Raw genomic sequence first — 19,682 nt, 5'->3', positions numbered from 1 at the left:
GCAAAAGAGCAGATAATTAATGCACAATTTGCTGCTGCAGACAATATTGCAATAATCAAAGAAGCACAATAGTTTAATCAATCACCAGATATCAACAGGAGCCTGCATTTGAAGAATCTTGTTGAATTTACACAATTTCTTATGCAAAAGATGTTGGACCAACAATTCTTCATTTCCAGACACAAATACTGGTACTGTACAGAAAGACAAATTTGATTTCAAACAGGCACAACTTAATTATGAGAAATGATGCTGATGAATCATGCCTACTGTGGTAATATGTAGTATGAAATGTTATGTTCCAGCCAAACGCAGTATACCATTATGAAGGATTTGTAAAAAGTCAAAAAATTATTCAATCATCAACAGCTGCAGCTCAAGTTAATGTAATCGGCTTTCACAGGTTTGGTTTCTTTAAATCATTTGTGGATCAAATTTGTTCAAATGGAAAAATTAGAATCACAGCAACACTTGAATATGATGATCATGTTATTTTCAGAGTTAATGGAGTAACTGATCCAGAAAGATTAATTATTACAAGATTCATTCCAAAATGGTATTTAATTCAACTAGTGGACAAATGTTTTTGAAAAATTACCATACGCCAAAATTCTTGGAATTATTTGAAAGAAATACTTGTGAAAAGTATTCCCAGACAAAATCCAGGTGGAAGTTTTATGATAAGCACAGCAATAAGAAAACCAAGACAAGCCATGTGTTCATTTGGGCTCTCAATACAACCAAAAATATTGGAAACCATAAGAATTTAATCCATTTGTTTTTGATACTTATAAAGTTGGATCAAACGTAGCTGGTGCAAAGTGGAAGGTAGTGTTTTTTATCCACAACAGAGAATGAGACAAGACAGAGAAGTAGCAAAAACATACAGAACATTGATGAGATCCAGCAAACAATGTCATGATTTTCTCAGCTGTGGCCCAACAATTTATGTTAAATCATTTGAAAAGCTTTGACACATTCTATATTTAGATCTGACCAACCAAGAAGTTGAATTGAAAAGTGGAAGCACAAAACTTGAACTACATTATACACTGACTGCTGTAGCAGCAAATAGCTACTTTTTGTATGCTCTTGTGCTTCAAAAAGAACTATCTGTGGATAATGTGTCTGGAAAAGCTAGAGTACAAATGAAAGTATAAAAATGTTCATTAATTGAGTATCATCCGTGTAAACATGTCATTTATTTTTCACTAACCGAGTACATGTATCGTTTATATGATAATCAGTTTTTAAAGGTTCTTTAAGTAGTCAATTAATCATAATTATATAAGGTATGACTCAGTATCATCTGTATGGCATTAAATTAAGCAACAATCACAAACAAAAACTGCAACAACAATCGGACTGAATGCAAGGAAACTTTCTGGACCTGATGAACTAATGCTCCCAAAAGCACAAATAGATTATTTCAAAAACCAGGTCTATAAATTTTTCATTCATGGTTATTTAAGTGAAGATGATTGATGTCAACAACAATGTAATGATTTTCACTTTCTTATTTGGAAAAGATGGCAGTTCATTGAACACTATCGATTACAAAAAAATCAATTCAGCCCATGCAAAGCATACTCAGGAATCATTAATTGAACACAAACAAATTATGTACCAACAACAAGATGTTTGACAACAAGAAATGATTTAAAACCAATGATACCGTTATCTATCATAAACTTCAACCATATCGATTCTGAATTAGATAAAGACACAAGAACAGAACTTGAAAACCTTTACAAATTCTATCGTAAAAAATACTGTTTATTGAAAAGAACATTTCAAACAAGTGAACTTGATTTGTGAAATAACCAGTTCTATTCTCATTGTAAGTGGGACAATTGCTGGAGCTGCTACACTCAACCCAATAGTTCTCAGTTCAATCACTGGATCAGGCATAGTATTGACAGCATACACAAAAATGAGAAATCATCCAAGAAAAATAAAATATTAATGTACAAATTCACATTCACATCATATGAAAAAATGTTGAATGAAATGAGATCATATGCACTTGATTCCAACTTCAACAACAAACAATTTCTGAACCAAACGAGACTACCAGTACTTGGAAACATAGTCAGATACATGACAAATATGAAAACAAATACAGAAAGAAATTCAGCACAAAATAGATTTTATATCATCTCCTCTTTCTTCTAAAGCCTTATTCCAAAATTGCTCATATCTTTTCATCATTTTCTTCCATTTGGTTGCTTCAATATGAGCGTTAATACCAATCAAAGAGAAAATCTTGTTTATGACAAAATTCATGTTGATCGTTCTTTTCTTTTTTCCCCTTCCATTCATCAAGAACAAAAAACACTTTTTCTATTCTGTTGATGATGTCTCTGTTGATCTGAATATTATATTCTCTTTCAATGTCAAATAATTTATTATTCTCATAATACGATACTTTCTGTGAATTGAATACTATTTTTCCTGAACTTGAATTTGGTAGTCAGTGAATTCATTCAAAAGTCCGTATCCTTCAACAAAACCACATTCAACACAAACGAATTGATAACCAACACATTGTATATAAGAATTTAAGCAGCAACCTCTTTATCTTCTTCATATTCAACAAGTACTTCCATACAAAAAAGACAAACACCTTCTCCAAAATCAACCAAACCTTCATAGATGTGACCTCTCACGCGAAAACGTTCCTAACGGTAGCCGTTCAAACAGTGAACAGAACGGCAAGCGAACGGGTGATGAACAGCTTGGAAAGCCGTTCGAAACGGATACTATGAACGGATGAACGGCTAATTAAAATTTCGGACGGATGAGGTCAAACGGATGAACGGCTAGTGAAAAAATTCGAACGGACAAGGTCGAACGGGTGAACGGCTAATTAAAATTTTAGAACGGATGAGGTCGAATGGATGAACGGCTAATTAAAATTTTCGAACGGATGAGGTCGAACGGATGAACGGCTAATGAAAATTATTGAAGGGATGAACGGCTAATTTTCCGAACACTGAGATGAGCCTCACAGATGAGATCAAATGGATAAACAGCTAAGCGGTCGAACAAGTGATGGCCTGTAGAAATTATTTGAACAGATGGTTTCGTCAAAACGAATGCCGACAAAGGCGTCCCAAGCTCTTGTCTTGAGCCAAAGCGAAGGATTATTTAATGAAAGCGTCACGCGTTGGGTGACGCGGTGTTGAGTAACGCGAGGTATTTGACACACTCTGTGAAAAGATAACTTGAAACAAGTCGAAACTCAATCGTTTGAATAACTCAACTTCGCTTTCGGCGCATTGAAATGGATTATAATTAATATTTTTATCATTGAATTTGACCGATTAAGATAAGGTACAACCAAGGAACTTGCACGCGAAAAGCCTAGTTCTCAATTTCAATTCGGGTTTAAATTTCCATAATCCCAGCTTCCGTGTCACTCCATCAAAAATGTGTTGCCTTGGTAACTGCTAACGACTTTTGTCAATTACTGCTATTTCACACAATCACAAAATGGAGAATTCAACGAGAGAAGATATGGATTGTGATCACACCGAAAATGTTTCTACCATCGTTGCCAAAGTGCAAAGTGAACGGCTGATGAATTTTCTCGAACGGATAGCTCGAACCATTCGAGCAGATGATGAATATTCAAGAACGGATAGCTGGAGGCCTTCGAACGGATTCTGAATACTCAAGAACGGATAGCTAGAGGCATTCAAACGGATGATGAAGTTTCTTAAACGGATAGCTCAAACGGTTCGAACGGATGATGAATATTCAAGAACGGATAGCTTGAGTTGTTCAAACGGCATGCCAACCAGTCGAACGGCCGATGAACGGCTATCCGTTTAAAAACGGCTAACCGTTCGGAACGTTTTCCCGTGAGAGGTCACAAATATTATCACCACATATTAATTTTTTTCAATTTCTTTTCTCATCTCAGTCTTTTCAATCTTCTTTTTCAAAATCTGTCTACAAACACCACAAATTATTGTTATTTTCCAATCCAAGGTAAATAATTATCATAATAACACATACTATATTTTAACAATATAAATTAGTTTTACATACATTTCACACACCATAACATACAACATCATCTTCAGAAACAATCTCATTATCGATCAAACACTGCTTAATCACTTTGTTACCTTGTAACTAAATAAAACTCTTGTCATTATTATTCAAAACATTACCACCACATTTACATACATTCTTTTCAGAATAGATACCATTTTTTAACATCATTTAGACTCATAAAATTATTGAAACCTTCAACTGTAGTCACACATATTTTTCTATTTCTCATTATCATCATTCATATATGAGTATTTTTATCAAATTGCAGAAAATCCATCTTGCCATACAAGCAGTACATACAATTTTTAACCACTTATCATATTCAATTTGTGTTGTAAGATTTTCTAAGCATCCTTTTCCAGAAAAAATCTTTCAATTATCTAGTCTCAAGTTACTCTGATCTTTATCTTTAAAATCAATTTTCTTTCCTATTGGAATCAAACCATTAAAACATTCATAAACAAATCTATAAGCAGCAGCAGCATTATTATTAGATGGATCATATTCAACAATAGAAAGTTCTTCAGGACAATCTTTTGGGTAACACCACTGACCAACGAATATGTTTTCCTTTACCATGAATACATAATTCATGAATACAATTATTAAGTTCACAAACACTTTTATCTGGAAAAGCAAAAGAATTCTTTAAAATCTGGATGCTGACGATAATTTCTTCCATTCAATTTTATAGAATCCGATTCTAAATCTTCTAAAATAATTCGGTTAACGTCAACAGGTAAATTTGGATCTCTTAGTTTTAGAATTGGTTTTAAACCTTTGTCAGTAACCAAAAATTTACGACTAGTAAAAATAACTTTTACTTTCCATATTTTTTAATATAGAACGCGATTTACCCTTTAAGTCTTTCTTTCCGTATTAGCCACCAACAAGAGTAAACCACTGTATAATTCAACAGAAACAAGCATAATTATGAAATAGCCACTGTTGAGGCCAAAGAAAAAAATTAAATTTTCGTGCCCGCAGCGTCGATCGTTGAGTTGGCGGTCAACGGAGGTATATTTGTTTGGTAGTTAGGAGTAAGGAGGGCAAAAACATGGCAACTGTGCCAGGACACCTATTTTTCATGTACTTTTGCCGCAGCGAGATGCCATTAGAACGACTGCTGTCTGTGTACTACTGCAAATAATAATATTTAAGGTAACAAAAAAACACTTCATTTTTCCTTTGCTTTGTATCAAGGAAAGCGACCCGTCTAAGCCTTTAGAGCTGGCAAAGATACACTGAAAAGCAAAAAATTAGAAACAGATCGATACCTGTATTCCTGTGCTTGGTACTTCACTCGCCGGAGTGGAGGCCCATAGCGAATTGTTTGCTCTGTCGTTTTCCTTTGCAAACAACGCAAAACAAATCCTGAGCCTTACGAGAAAGAAAAAAAACCTTCTACCTGCAATATCAACTTTCTTCCAGAGATTCAGCACTCGTTCGAAGCACAATTTCTTCAGAGAAACTACTAGTTTCGGAGACAGAGAGGAAAAACGGTTGCGCATGCGCCTGAAACCCGCGGTAAGAAACGCGGGCTCAGAAATGTGCTTATTTAAACTCAATAAATTTTGCGTGAAATGAGCAGCCGTTACAAAAGTTTAAAAAACAAAGAAGCCGTTTAAAAGATAAGGTTTTAATTCTCATTTTTGAAAAGAAGAAAGTAATTTTATAAAAGAAGAAAATAATTTTATAAAATTGAGAGGGTGTACAAATTGTACAAAAACTGTTCTCGCGCCGAAAAACGGTCTTTTGTGCAAAGTTTCAATACGGTTGCGAACTGGCTCAATTTGCGGCAACGTTTACACTGTCGTGTTGGCTTTTTCTGATCACCCTTTCGTCCGTTCATGCAAAATGTTGGTTCGTTGATAAAACAAGGAAGAGTAAAGAAGCTTTTTACGGCACTTCTGAGCCCCTGCCACTTGGTTTGGCAAGAGCCGTAAACTTTCCTGAAGAAACTCCAGTTTGTTGACCTCATCGTTGATACCCTGCTGGCAGAGGCGTTTATTTGTTAACTTCCCCTACGGTTTACGTGAACCGTAGGGGAAGTTAACAAATAAACACCTCTGCCAGCAGGGTACATCGTCGAACGATCGAAACTCGAAAAGCAAAATAGTCGCAGCTCATCGTCGTTTTCCGACCGACATTCCAATTAATTAAACTTAATTCCCGTGAGCCTTTTCGAAATTTTAGACATAGGGCCTGATTACATGAGCCGGGCTGGCCCGGTTAGCCGGGCTGATTTCTTTTGTTTTCACGCTTTGGCGAACACCAAAACAAAAGAAATCAGCCCGGCTAACCGCGCCAGCCCGGCTCATGTAATCAGGCCCATAGAGGGAAGAAAGAAGGCGAAATATCAATCAACGAGCACGTGGTGTGACGCCTGTGAAATAACATTTTAACAAAGTGCCGAAGGAGACTGAAGTATGGCGATAACAAATGGATTTCGTTGTGAACTATGTTGACTCAAAATCATGCATTTGGTTTTGCTTTGATTTAAATCTAGGAAAGCGGCTCTTTAGGATTGGAAAAATTACGAAAAAAGAAGCCATTTATTTTTTAACCAAAGTTAAATATCTATCATTGCAAAACGAATTACTGTTAATTTTACATAGGTAAACTTCAACTATTTTAATTAAGCTAATATTGGAGAGAGGGATGTTTTCTCTCATCACTATCTTGCAATAGTTCCATTATTTACTGTGTTGTCCAAATAGCTTAGTTAAGTTTTCATAACATTAAATTATTTTGGAATTTACTTTTGTGTCTGTTATTATCACCATTCAAATTCAAGACAGATACCAGTAAACCAATTGTCAATCAAAACCAGCTCAGACCAACCCATCCTTAACTCCCACCCCCCATCATATCAATCCAAATATTCAGTTCAAACCTTTTTTTAACTCAAAAAAACTTTTTTTGGCACCCTATACCTAACCTCTTCTATTCATTTTACCACCTACTTTTAATACTAACCAACATGTTACTTATCTCCCTCATTCCTTTTCCTCTGATTATGACTATCTCATCTTATTTCATTCTAACCTTGCGGCATGGTTACCCTGATTGCCCAAGCCAGAGGCTCATGTATGAAACATAGGAGAGCAACCCACACATCCCACCCCAGGGGAGGACATCCACCACACAGTAATCTCGTGCGTGGGAAATTCGTGTCTCCTACCTCTAACCCTGCAGGAGACGGGGCCTATGGTATATTTGTCGTTATCCGAGAAGACTGGAGTGTCTATCCATCTCTTGATATTATAGAAAGGTAGTAAATTCTCCTCAGTTATTTTTACTGACCATGAGTATTGGTCTGGCTGGGGCTCGTACCCTCGACCTCCCGCACAACACAATCCAGCACTCTAACCATGTAATGCCACAAAGGTTGCTAGATAAATCTATTGCATTTTTCTGAAAAAAGTTTTTCATTCTTAAAAAAGAAAAAAAAAAAAAACAGTCAATGTCCAACTACATCAACATGGCAATGTCACTTTCTGGTTCTTTCTGAGCACTATTTTACAGTCAACAGTTCTTGGCAGAACAGGAAGCAACTCGTGTACACTCATTGCCCTTTTGTTTAGCAAATTGTTTTATTCATCCAATTTGGATATTTCTGTAATATGAAGTCCACTGAGTCAGGCGTGGGTGTACCAGATGATAATTGTTCGAGGAATCTTACTACATGTAGGCAACAGGATCTATGATTCAATCACACAAAACTCCTCAAACCTATGGTGTGCTGCAACCTCTGCAAGGCCCTAGAGCCCTGAGTAGTATCATGGACCATATCTTGGTCCTAAACTTTTTTTAAACTTCGCATGTATTTCGCATGTATTTCCACATTGGACTTCAAACAATCCATCAGGTTATTAATCGTTGTAGGTAGCCTCTTAAGTGAAAATTTCAAAATATATACGGAAAACCCGTATTCAGTTATTTCTTTCTTCGAAGGTCTGTTAATATTCACATTGCGAACCTTTCGCCGGTATATTATTCTCTTAACGTTGTGCGTTGAAGGGTACGTTTTCGGCCCCTTCCGAGGTGTGGAGATGTACGCAATCGATTTTATCGACACTCCGGCTTGTTACGCACAGCCACCATATTAGATTCACAGGAAGCATAGCTGACGCCGCGCGGATTCGTCGTGACCGGAATTGTTAGTAATGGTGGGAGAATAAATTCTAAAGTCTTCCAGTTGCCATTAGCACGACTATTGTTGCAATAACGTTGAAATTTTTTGCAATGTCAGGTCAAGGGAAAAAAACGTAGATCAATCAAGTAGAATGCAATTGGAAAAAAATAGAGCGAAAGAAGAATAACGGATGTCTTGCATCGTGTATAATGGATTGAGATGAAATAAAACAAACCATATTTAGTTTAAATGTTAACTTCAGGGTTCGGGATTGGCAAACTTTACCAATCTTTCAAACGGGTAAACTTTCTGTGAAGCTTCAGTTTCATTGCTTATCACGACAATTACTAGTTCGTAGAATGATGGGGGGAGGGGGGAGGGGGGAGGAGGGTTTAAGCTGAAAGTTGTGTTATAATCCAACCTCCAAGTTTTGACTTGACAACTAAGGAACATGTTTAATCAGGAGCCATTTCTTCGAGCGTTAAACTGACCTTTGTTTTCTCACGATGTTTTCAATAGAAAAATCTATTTTTAGTTTGAATTACCGCGGTATGGGATTCCCCGGCCGGCCACGTAAGCTCTTCGACCAATCACGATGAGCTGGTAGTTAAATTCTAATTATTTCCCTGGAAAAGACAGTCTGAAATAAACCGTTCCGTGAAAATGCCTTGACATAGGTTCAGTGTGGGAGTTGAACGCTCCAAGTAATTGGTCTCTGGTTTAATTCATTTGGATTGTTTCCGGTTATGTGAGTGCTCTCCATTTTCTTCGATGCACAGGCTCAATATTCTTGTCTTTGAATCGATGTTATTTACATTATTGTACAGGAAAGTGTGAGAACTATGAGTTCACCTGTGCAAATGGAAAGTGTCTTAGTAAATACAAGCGTTGTACATCCAGAGATGATTGTGGTGATAATTCAGATGAACAGCAGTGCCGTAAGTTTGTTTTATTACTATGATCACTGTTGTCATATATTATAGTCTTCCTTTCCTTGGATCGATGGCTCACTGTCATTCAATTCGGGCTGTGATAACCATGTCGGGATGCAAACAAATACTGGGAGCCGTCTCTTCGTCTTTTTCTCTCCTTCTTTCTTTCTCTACTCTCTCTCTCTCTCTCTCTCTCTCTCTCTCTCTCTCTCCCTTTCTTTTTTTTCTCTTCTTTCCTCCTTTCTTTCTCTCCTTCTTTCTTTCTTCCTTCCTTTCTTTCTTTCTTTCTTTTTTTCCTCCTTTCTTTCTTTAGTTGTTAAATAATAATAATTATGTACTGAGTATGAACCAAATAGCGAAAATGAGGGCTGTTCCTGTAGTTATATCTACTGACTACATAGGATGATTTTATCAGTTCAGCTGCCATTTGAGTCGATGTTATTGTATTTGTTTGTTTTAATTTGCAAAAGCCAGGAGTAGAGCAAATCTTAGCTACTAAATACATATATTGAATTTGAGATTATTTTCTTCCTTTTTATCATTTTCAAATCATTCACGTGGAAATGATAGCTCAGCGTAAGTGTTCTTTTTTATCTTTATCCATTTATCTGCTTTACGCGTTCGCTTATTTAATCATTTCCTTATATTCTATTTCATTTATACTTTTCTTTAACTGTTTCAGTACAATGTTAATCACACTTTGTCAAAGAAAAGCCTTACAGCTAGTTACTTGGGGCATTTACGTGTATGGGCGTGGAATCTGTTTCAAACCTTTTTTTATTTCAAAAAAAATTTTGGACCGTCCCAAGTATACCAAACATTCACCTGAATTGATTCGAAATGTTTTCCTCATGTCATTTAGCGTTGAAATCAAGTATTGAAAATGAGTGAAATTTGACGTCTTTCACACTGCTTGGGATTTATTTCTAAACTCAGGGGAGTATAAAAAGTGCATGTACCACGTCAAGAGAATATAAACTCTTTTGACAACGTTGAATGAATGTAGGGGAAAAAAAAGAAAAAAACCGAGTGTGTTTCCTCCTCTAAAAATGAAAAGCATTCAAATACATTTGATTCATTTTCTGACATTGCATAGGAAATAACTTTATACTTTCCCAAGTTTTCTATGCTCTTTTCTTTTTAACATGTAGGTCCGTGTAATCACCGGTGAATGCCATTTAATTAATTATCTTACATTGTATAGGAAATAACTCAATAATTTCCCTTCTGTTCGATGCCTTTTTTTTTTTGGTTTCTTTCTTTTTTTTTTAACATGATGATGCACGATCGTGTAATTAACGGTGAATTTCACTTTTCTTTCGTTCTTTCCTATGTCTTTTTTTTATGTACTGCGCCTTGGAAATATCAGGAAGTAAGTGCTACTTAATTTTCTTAATGAAAATATTACTACACATATGACATGACCAAAAAGCTGCTGACCACCCCTAGTCTGTACCCTTTCTACCAGCTGAACGCCGATAGGGACAAAAGAAAAGATCAAGAGATGCTGCACTTCATTAAGAAATCAAGATCTGTGTATCGGCTCGGAAAACAAGTCATGTTTCAAGATTGTACAATGAATCCAATACTTTGTTGAATAATTTTGCTTTACCCTCCCTTCAGGACTCCTTTAATTTCGCTTTTGCTTTGTTTTGAATAACGAGTTATAGTTTGAATTAGGTAAAGAGACTAGGATTGGCTCTGTGTTGTGGCATCTACTGTGTGTTGTGGCATCACACGAAATTTAGCGTGTAGTTTTTCCTCTTTATTCTCTACAAAAGAGATGTCAAAACGCTGCCACGTTAGGAATGTGGGAATAAACAGTAATATATATTTAGATATAACTATAATAATCAGTGTTTCATGTTCGTATGTCGATGAGCTCTATCTAGATAATCATCTAGTAATTAACGTAACGAAGCTTGTTTTCGGGGAAAGTCTTGGATACTTGGTGCTCTTCTGCTAAGAAAATTTCGTATTCAATAGATGCTTTAAAATATTTCCGGTCTAAATGGCGTGCTATTTTAGTTATCTAGTTATTTGTTTTTATTCATTTATTGATTAATGCGTTGATTAATTCGAAGCTTCAACATCCCTCCGTGCGACCCATGAGCATTTGACTGCCGTCCGTGCCCTTATGTAGGGAAATTTGAGCCTTGCCTGGTTTGGGTGGGGAGTTTAAACCGGAAGTTTCAAGTCTTTCCAGCAGAATACAAGTGTTTTACCTTTTAATATGGAGTTGAGTAAAGGTGAAAAATTTAAATCTAGGCTCTAACGCTTGGTAGGCATGTAGGAATAATATTGACAGTCAAATCCAGTACTTGGATGGGGAATTTCAACACAATTTTGGTCCTGGGGCCGGAAATTTAAACAAAGCAATCTTCAAAAGTTCAAATGCCCGGAGAGATTTTGAAATTTCAAATTGATCGCCACATATTCATTTATTGGTTCAGTAATTTTTTTTATCCAGTCTCCCTAACTTTATTGTTGTGCTGTATTTCTCTACTCATGTGCCGCACTGGTGAAATAAACTAGCCTGTGAGTGACTTTTGATTAGACCACTAAAGTTAATAATTTACCTGTTTATATTTGTTTCTGCTCCACTTTCCATAATCATCCCTAAATACCGCAAACGTGCATGAGAAGATGAGGGTGAGAGTCTGACTTTTTAATACCATTCGTTGTAAGAGAAAAATAAAAGACTTATCTCCAAAACAGTTTGTTAAAAAAAAAAAAACTAAGTTAACATGCCATAATTATAGATTATAGTTGAACTGAACATTTTGTTATAATGCTTGATTTTCTATCGTTTTCTCTGCTCTCCATATCGCCCACAATGGATCAAATACATGTAATTGCATCAGGCGGTAAGTGAAAGCTTAAAACTAAATATTGTAACGAAGATAATACGTATCTTTACGTATCTTTCAGTTACCGTATCGAAAACAAAGTAAACAGGGTCGTGACATTTGCTTAAATAGAGGTCAAGTGATGGAAGATCTTATGCTCAATACAAAGATTAAAAAAAAAAAAAAAATAGGGGAAGAATTTTCATGAGTGACACACGTACTGTACACTTATTGAATAAGCAATGTCTTAGGGTCCACTGGCTAGTCCGGCATTTAAACAAAGTTTTGCCTTTGTTTAACAAAACTCGTTCTAAGCCATCTTCAGTTTATCTGAATCAGTTTATATGAATATCTACTTTTTTAAACAGTGTCAAGGGGGTCAAAAGCTAATGGTGGAAGGACATTTCTTTAAGTAATAAAATTAACCCTCTAACAGAGAATCCTCGAGGCCCACTCCTTGCGTAAAACCGCGGTTTGGGTTAAACCTGTTGTACATAGCCGACCCTATGCATGTGGCTAAATCCCAATGGGAACTTAAAACTATTTCTTTGACCATCAGTCATGACAAGACAAAACAGGTCTTCCTACATGGTGTTGACTTGTTTTTTTATGAATGCGTCATGTTCGTGAGGTTTTTGTTTGTTCTTGATGGTTAGGAATATGACAAGGAAATTGTCATGTGTGTTCTCAATGTTTTCATCATTTTCTTCTGACTCGCAGTACTTATTTTTCTGCTGTTTGCAAAATTTCGAAGAAATTCCCCCAAAATTTACTACGGCAGTAATTTCCACGTGGAACGACTAGTATTCCTATCCTCCTCAACTCGATATAGCCATTGGAGAGAGACTGGGGCTAAGTTATCTAAGCTAGTTCGCCAATCCAAACTGAATTGGATGCTTCTTACAATTCAGTTCTTGAGCAACGAGGATGATAAAATGTAACCCATGCATAAGATACAGCAGATTGTCTCGAAATTACTTTAGCGAGGTTAATGTCTGCTCTGTTTCATACGAAATTCATATATCTTATGAGACGTTTTACTGTGTAGTATCGCTGAGTATTAAGAGTTGCGCCGTATCTTCACGAGCCCGTTGGGCGAGTCAAAATACAAATAACGAGTAAGAAATCCTCAGCGATACTACACAACAAAACGTTTAATAAGTTACTTATTATCCCAAACGCCAAATTGCAATTTGAGTGCGGGCGAATTTTGCGGACATTTCTTTACGGTAATGCGTGACAGAAGTAGTACCGAATTCGCACTTTGTCGTGTTGCTGTTTCTGTTTTGTTCTACAAAATGATGAGATTTCAACGTCGTCTAACTGCTTTTCTTCGTTCGATATATCTGATAACTTGGATCAATATTCGCCAGTCATTCCGACTCTTCCTCGTCAGAAAAATGACTTCAATTCTCCGCCAGTTTTTGTAACTCCAATTCATCGCTTGTGCGATGCGAGAAAACCTGTGTAACCGGTTCTCTGGAGTACAAATACCGCGTGATATTTGTACCCGTCGTAGGCGTTATTTGTACTCTACGGAGTGTAGTTGGATAATAAAATAGGGGTAAACAGTGACAAACCTGATAGAAGAAAAATATCTCCCTAAGTTAAAAAGTTCGAACCATGAAGGATATTTATTACGATGAAATGAACTGCAAAACATTATGGCATGTTAACTTAGAGAGGTCTCTATAAAGAAGTGGCATTTATCTCATTTTATCTATTTGCGTCATAATGATACAGTAATCAGGGGGCGCTGTCGACCCTGATACACTTATTCCATTAGTTTACTTTAGCAATGATTTCATCAATAATTGGAAACAAGAGAGTCTTACTATTTTCCATCAGTTCAATTCTCAGGATGTTGGAATTAAAAGTTCGAAATAAGAGTTATCTTGCCACGATTCCCATTGCTAAATACCCCGGAAAAAAAAACACAACTGGGCGACAGACATTCATAAGATAAAGTACAAACAAAAACTTTCCATTCCGGTCAGATGTGCAACTAATTCCGAAATAATTTACAAAGCTAAAACAGCAAAGTATGTTTTTTTTTCTAATTTGTTTCTTCCTCCGCTCATATATTTAGCAAACTTATCATCATTTAGCATAATTAATCGAACAAGAACAAATGAAGTGAAAATCTGGCAATTTCTTCAAGCGTCCTATACACAGTCAAACCTGTCTTAAACGTTAACCTGCGGGAAATGGCTTTGTAACCGCTCCATGCAGGTTCCACAGAATAGGTTACTATAAGGAAACGATAAAAAAAGTCATTTGTACCATAATTGACCAATCCATGTAAAAGAATTCGCCCAGTAATAGTACGTGCATTGATTTCCGGAATTAAATATGGATTCAATTCTACAGAGACATCATTCTTAGTTTTATTTCAGTGGTCTGCTTTAAGTGGCTGTTCGATACAGGTGAAAGACAATGCAAACGGGCCGTTCAGACATCAGTAAAGGCTGATCACAATCGCTAGTGGAAGTGATAATTTTACATTGATTAAGGGGTAAAAATTTCGGGACTTTGATAACTGATCAACTAATACAGAGTGACCTCTACTATGTTGCCTCTTAATACAGGGTTCGACTGTATTCAGCAAAAATGCTTCTGTTAAAAAGTTCGCTTTACAAGGTCGAAATATTTTCGAATTTCTGACAAACAACTTTGTCACGTAAGAAACAAGTAGAAAGACATGTATCAGTGTGTTGCCTACAAATATCCTATGTTACCCTGGATTGTTCTTCATTTATTAATCCTCAAGGCATCTAGTCCATTAATCCGACAATAAGAGGAATTTTTCAAATCCTTAGCCCATATGATAAATCCAGCCTCATTAATTAAGATTTATCATTAGTGCAATATTCTTTCTTTAATTGAACTAACTCTTTTCTTTTTATTGCTTTCTTCTCCTGGTAACTGCTTATTACAGCATGTAAGTATTAGTTTAACGGGTTTACCCACTCGATCATGAAATGTTGAATGATAACAGTTTTGACAAGTTTTAAGTCAATTAAAACCTATTGATTTATGTTTTTATTGTTTCCTTTTTTTTTCCTCTTTTTTCTGTTATCAACTTAACTGACCCTGTGACAATAAGGCCGTAAGTAGCCATTATTTTTCTTTTAACCCTCTAATGCATTATCGGTTTCATCATTTACATATTAAGTTAGTTAAGACAATGTTATTAATCATTTTATTTTTATTCATTTGTTTTTATTTAATCCAAAGTTTATAACTTATTTCATTATTTCGTAAATAAGGTTGTGCTTATTCATCATGGTAAAGTACAATAATAATAAAGTATTATGGTTTGTCTCACGATATGGTCACTTATGATGTAGATCGCGCCCGTTCGACTGCATCCGGCTAGTCTTCATCAGGCGATAAGGTAGACTGGTTTCGGGTCTTCTTATAAAGCAGGATGCTCCGCTGTGATTGGTTGGTATTCCACAGCTGGGAACCGCGCGTTTTAATCCTTGATGTTGGTAGATGTATTTACGGTATTTAGACAGGCCAGCCCAGTTCAGCTTGAACCTGATTTAAATAGGGGCCTCTACATCCCACCATCCCACCCCAGGGACGTTGGTAAAAAGGGACTCTACCTCGAAAGACACCATGATCTCGTCGTCTGGGAATCGCACCAATCACAGCTGGGGAATGCCAACCAATCACAGCGAAGCATCCTGCTTTATAAGAAGACTCGAAGACAGTCGACCTCATCTCCAGATAAAGAATAGCCGGATGCAGTCGAAACGTCGCGATCTACATCACAAGTGACCATATCGTTAGACAAACGATGATACTTTATTATTATTAGTTCGAGATAGAATAAATATATGAAAATCATATATTTTGAACTGCGGTATTTGATACGTATGATGGACGATCCTCGCAGTAGATAGCGCTATTTGAGCAATAGCGAAATTCAGACCTGAAAAAAATCAGGCCTGTACGGGACTCGAACCACTGACCTCTGCGATACTAGTGCAGCGCTCTAACCAATTGAGCTAACAAGCCAACTGAGAGCAGGCCGTTAAGTTGATTCGTAATGAACCCGTGAAAGTGATAAATGAGATAGAATAAATATATGAAAATCATATATTTTGAACTGCGGTATTTGATACGTATGATGGACGATCCTCGCAGTAGATAGCGCTTTTGAGCAATAGCGAAATTCAGACCTGAAAAAATCAGGCCTGTACGGGACTCGAACCACTGACCTCTGCGATACTAGTGCAGCGCTCTAACCAATTGAGCTAACAAGCCAACTGAGAGCAGGCCGTTAAGTTGATTCGTAATGAACCCGTGAAAGTGATAAATGAGATAGAATAAATATATGAAAATCATATATTTTGAACTGCGGTATTTGATACGTATGATGGACGATCCTCGCAGTAGATAGCGCTATTTGAGCAATAGCGAAATTCAGACCTGAAAAAAATCAGGCCTGTACGGGACTCGAACCACTGACCTCTGCGATACTAGTGCAGCGCTCTAACCAATTGAGCTAACAAGCCAACTGAGAGCAGGCCGTTAAGTTGATTCGTAATGAACCCGTGAAAGTGATAAATGAGATAGAATAAATATATGAAAATCATATATTTTGAACTGCGGTATTTGATACGTATGATGGATGATCCTCGCAGTAGATAGCGCTATTTGAGCAATAGCGAAATTCAGACCTGAAAAAAATCAGGCCTGTACGGGACTCGAACCACTGACCTCTGCGATACTAGTGCAGCGCTCTAACCAATTGAGCTAACAAGCCAACTGAGAGCAGGCCGTTAAGTTGATTCGTAATGAACCCGTGAAAGTGATGAATGAGATAGAATAGGGCCTGTTCGAGGCCCGTACAGGCCTGATTTTTTTCAGGTCTGAATTTCGCTATTGCTCAAATAGCGCTATCTACTGCGAGGATCGTCCATCATACGTATCAAATACCGCAGTTCAAAATATATGATTTTCATATATTTATTCTATCTCATTTATCACTTTCACGGGTTCATTACGAATCAACTTAACGGCCTGCTCTCAGTTGGCTTGTTAGCTCAATTGGTTAGAGCGCTGCACTAGTATCGCAGAGGTCAGTGGTTCGAGTCCCGTACAGGCCTGATTTTTTTCAGGTCTGAATTTCGCTATTGCTCAAATAGCGCTATCTACTGCGAGGATCGTCCATCATACGTATCAAATACCGCAGTTCAAAATATATGATTTTCATATATTTATTCTATCTCATTTATCACTTTCACGGGTTCATTACGAATCAACTTAACGGCCTGCTCTCAGTTGGCTTGTTAGCTCAATTGGTTAGAGCGCTGCACTAGTATCGCAGAGGTCAGTGGTTCGAGTCCCGTACAGGCCTGATTTTTTTCAGGTCTGAATTTCGCTATTGCTCAAACAGCGCTATCTACTGCGAGGATCGTCCATCATACGTATCAAATACCTCAGTTCAAAATATATGATTTTCATATATTTATTCTATCTCATTTATCACTTTCACGGGTTCATTACGAATCAACTTAACGGCCTGCTCTCAGTTGGCTTGTTAGCTCAATTGGTTAGAGCGCTGCACTAGTATCGCAGAGGTCAGTGGCTCGAGTCCCGTATAGGCCTGATTTTTTTCAGGTCTGAATTTCGCTATTGCTCAAATAGCGCTATCTACTGCGAGGATCGTCCATCATACGTATCAAATACCGCAGTTCAAAATATATGATTTTCATATATTTATTCTATCTCATTTATCACTTTCACGGGTTCATTACGAATCAACTTAACGGCCTGCTCTCAGTTGGCTTGTTAGCTCAATTGGTTAGAGCGCTGCACTAGTATCGCAGAGGTCAGTGGTTCGAGTCCCGTACAGTCCTGATTTTTTTCAGGTCTGAATTTCGCTATTGCTCAAATAGCGCTATCTACTGCGAGGATCGTCCATCATACGTATTATTAGTTCATTGTAATAAGTTAGAAAGTGTAAGCGAACTTTTGTAGAGGGGGAAGTGTTGTAGCTAAAATACGGATTGTTTCTTTCGGATACTGCGAGCGCAAAACGTTTTCGGCCGTGAGCTTTATTGATATAGTGGTGAACAGCATAACTTCGAGATGGATTTTAATAACAAGGGACATAGTATGTAAAATGTACCTTTTGACTGGGTGGGAGGGTCGGACGGGAAAAATAATTTGCTCGAGGTCATGCTCGTGCAGAGAGCATGACCTCCAGCAGAGGGTCAAATGTTGTCCCGTGTGCTCCTAACAAACTCAGTCAATAAGCCTTTTATCATATGACCACTAGGTGTTGAAGATTTCGAAACCTTTGTCGTAATAGGTAGGATGTACTTGTATACGGAAGAAAGGCGCGCGCTGCACACTTGGTAAAACAATCTACAGTAAAAATATTTCTCGTTATTACTGCAGGTCATAATTCATCGAGAAGTTTTACTCGTTTTCTCATTTAAATACTTTTATTTCAAGTGCACAGTTTCAAATGCGTTATCAGAAAATTAAAAAGATCCCAATGAGTGCAGGGTTGAAATTAATTTTTCTGGACCGGTCCATGTCAACCCGTCGGCCCTTCACACGTCAGCTTTCATCTTGGCTTATAGGACTGCGCGCGGGGCCATACAGGTCATATGATAATTAATTTTGAAATTACTTTACTTGCCTTCAGATATGTTTCGTGTCTAATTCAGATAGCGCGTCCACTTTAAAGGGGCTCAATGGGTTTAACTGTCAGCCATCGAATAGCTCAAACTTTAGTCGTCAACCATCAAAAAAAGTCAATTCAATTTCAACTTTCAAACGGTTTTAAGGTCTTTCAGATGCCTCCATTCATGCTGCTTGCCCCAAACAGTTCTAAATCTCCAAGGCGAATTTTGAGAATGTTATCATCAGTTGTGGGCTATTGGTTCACTGTTATCAAACATCTTTATTGACGAGTTTAGTGTCAGACAATCAAAGAAGTGCGTTCGAATCCTAAAAGGAGGTCACATTCTAACTCGGCTAGGTCCAGAGCTGACAAATGACTTATATTAGTGTTATGACATCATTATAACTTATCTCATTAACGCATAAATTAACTTAATGATCAATAATAGAATTTCTCGAGGAAACACTCCCCTCCACAAAAAGACATTTGTAAATTATTAAGTCCAGGTTATAAAATTAGTAACAGTACAGAGTATATATTATTTCAAAAGTCCAAAATGTCATCCTTTGGTATAAGGAACACTAAACGGTGTACAGGGCGTTCGATCGTGAAGTATCCTCTTCCTTGATAGTTGGTTACAGGTTCACCTTGCTTAGGATTTTTTTTACTGCACTTCAACTTTGCGCACCTTGCCGTCAGAACCCGGGAAGGTATTTGAAAGTAGCCCAAGTCACCATTGACCTCTAATGAAGTTAGAATCTTGCATTGAAACAAGATCTCCAGTTTTAAGGTTGCGATGTGCTGTATGCCACTCTTGACCCACGATCAGAACTGGGAAGTAGTTTGTGGTCCATCTTTTCCAGAAGCTATTAACTATGTTTTGAATGAATTCAAAACGGAGTTTTGGATTTGCTGACTCTTTAAAAGGCCCACTTGGTACTCGTGTTGCGGAAAGACCTAAAAGTAGGTCGTTTGGGAACAAATGGGAACCATCTTTTGAGGACCTTGGATGATGACCTATAGGTCTTTCATTAATTAGATTAGCAACT

General features: G+C 37.1%; 1 long non-coding RNA gene across 1 annotated transcript in view; it reads right to left on the bottom strand.

Moving 5' to 3' along the window:
* LOC148731271 (uncharacterized) overlaps window positions 1-5,567 on the bottom strand; it is a 61,748-nt gene extending 56,181 nt beyond the window's left edge. Inside the window, exon 1 of the long non-coding RNA XR_016001379.1 lies at window positions 5,343-5,567. This is a non-coding gene — a long non-coding RNA (uncharacterized LOC148731271). The remainder of the gene's footprint in view (window positions 1-5,342) is intronic.
* Window positions 5,568-19,682: the final 14,115 nt, after the last annotated feature.

The sequence above is a fragment of the Stylophora pistillata genome, chromosome 5 (genome assembly GCF_964205215.1).
Source record: "Stylophora pistillata chromosome 5, jaStyPist1.2, whole genome shotgun sequence".
NCBI classification, from domain to species: Eukaryota; Metazoa; Cnidaria; class Anthozoa; order Scleractinia; family Pocilloporidae; genus Stylophora; species Stylophora pistillata.
Note: the sequence above shows the minus strand (reverse complement) of the source record. Positions and strands in the feature narration are given on the sequence as shown.